This window comes from Harpegnathos saltator, unplaced genomic scaffold, assembly GCF_003227715.2.
Source record: "Harpegnathos saltator strain DR-91 unplaced genomic scaffold, Hsal_v8.6 scaffold183, whole genome shotgun sequence".
Classification (NCBI taxonomy): Eukaryota; Metazoa; Arthropoda; class Insecta; order Hymenoptera; family Formicidae; genus Harpegnathos; species Harpegnathos saltator.
Genome location: NW_020229965.1, coordinates 164,608 through 167,102, shown reverse-complemented (window position 1 = coordinate 167,102; position 2,495 = coordinate 164,608).

The following is a 2,495-nucleotide window of genomic DNA, read 5'->3' as shown; positions in this document are numbered from 1 at the left end:
TGGAAGAACATCCTTCGCCTGGTTTCCAAGTCTACGTTCTCCAACAAATGAGGCAATTGGTCTGTGAGCAAATCGAGGTACGTATTTGCATTCACAGTACGTTCGAAAAAGAATGGACCGACCAAGTATCCATTAACAATCCCGCACCAGACATTGAGGCTCCAGCGGTGTTGATTGTCAATCGCTCTATGCCAGTGCGGATTGGTATCGGACCAATAATGGCAATTATGCCGGTTCAACTCCCCTGTGTTCTTGAACGTCGCTTCATCGGAAAACATCACAAATCTAAAAAAATTAGGGTCCCGATCTATCTGCTGTAAGGCCCACCGGCAGAACTCGAGGCGTCGATCAAAATCGGCAGGTAATAATGTTTGGGTCAAAGTGATATGATAAGCATGGTACTTCCGAGCCTTCAAAATCCGCAAGATTGTGGACTTCGATATTCCTGTGGATACCTCCAGTCTACGGCTCGAAATATGAGGATCGAGATAGACCGATGCCAAAATAGTAAGCACTCGAACGTCATTCTCGTCATATTCGTGATGACGTTGACGTGTCATTTGCCCAGTACGTGCCCTCGTGGTCAAATTTCTGATCGTCACGTTACACGGATGTCGTCTCCTCGGAAAGCGCTGAGCGTAAAGTGCTGCGGCATTCACATGTGGCCGGTAGGAGCACGCAGAGAAAGACAATATGTCCACGTCGCTTCCGAGTAATGCTCACATTTTTCACTCGTAAGGAATTATTCGCTGAGAATACAAAATAGTGTTATCATTGTTATTATTATCATTATCCGCCCAAAAATAATATTGATAATGATAATTATAACAACAATTATTATAAAGCTAGTATAATAAATATTGTTCATTGAGATAAAACTCAATTATTATCATACAGCTTGTCTCTTAGTATTAATAAGCAGAGATTTGGTGTGATTAAAATGGGAGATTATACACTCAATGAGATCGTTGATATGATTTATATTTTAGGAGAATGTCGAGGTGTCTATGTGAATGCCGCAGCACTTTACGCTCAGCGTTTTCCGAGGAGACAACATTCGTGTAACGTGACGATCAGAAATTTGACCACGAGGGCACGTACTGGGCAAATGACACGTCAACGTCGTCATCACGAATATGACGAGAATGACGTTCGAGTGCTTACTATTTTGGCATCGGTCTATCTCGATCCTCATATTTCGAGCCGTAGACTGGAGGTATCCACAGGAATACCGAAGTCCACAATCTTGCGGATTTTGAAGGCTCGGAAGTACCATGCTTATCATATCACTTTGACCCAAACATTATTACCTGCCGATTTTGATCGACGCCTCGAGTTCTGCCGGTGGGCCTTACAGCAGATAGATCGGGACCCTAATTTTTTTAGATTTGTGATGTTTTCCGATGAAGCGACGTTCAAGAACACAGGGGAGTTGAACCGGCATAATTGCCATTATTGGTCCGATACCAATCCGCACTGGCATAGAGCGATTGACAATCAACACCGCTGGAGCCTCAATGTCTGGTGCGGGATTGTTAATGGATACTTGGTCGGTCCATTCTTTTTCGAACGTACTGTGAATGCAAATACGTACCTCGATTTGCTCACAGACCAATTGCCTCATTTGTTGGAGAACGTAGACTTGGAAACCAGGCGAAGGATGTTCTTCCAACAGGATGGTGCAACACCGCACTTTGCACGTATAGTCAGGAGGTTTTTAGATGAAAGGTACCCGAACCGATGGATTGGTCGAGAGGGTCCGATTGCATGGCCTCCTCGTTCTCCTGATTTGACGTCACTCGATTTTTATCTCTGGGGCTATTTGAAAGAAGTTGTTTTCAAAGAAGAACCAACAACAAGAGAAAATATGGAAAATCGCATAGACGAGCTTGTGAAGCGATTCCACAATATGTCTTGCTCAGCACAGTGGCCCATTTCCAAAGAAGGCTCAATTATTGCATAAATGCTAACGGTGCAACTTTCGAAAACCTTTTGAATAGCTAGATTAACAATAGCAAAGTATGCATAGTGAGAGGTAAGTGGACTCACTCTAAACAAGCACCCCGAAAGAGGCAGAATTCTACCACGTCCACGTTGTTGTCTCTGGGTAATGTTAAGTGTAGAAGATAATTTAGGAATCCCCGTATACAGATACGATTTTCGCATGAATACATGTACAAGTTCCTTTTGACTTTGAAATGACCTCAAAACATGACATTTGATCTTATCGATCATACCATATCCTATTCTAAAATTTCCCGCTCTTTCCAAATCCGGGGTCGAAAATAGGCAATTCCGTTTAAAAAATGTTATTTGACCTTCAAATAACCCCTACGGTCAAAGTCAAGGTCAAATTCAAGGATATGGTCATACGTCCCCCCCTTGTCCAACAACTTTTGTATGAAACTTTTTTCATTATTTCGCTCACCGGTCGAGTTATTCTCCATTAAACGTTAAAATGGTCCACCCTGTATATCCAAATAACATGTTTAACT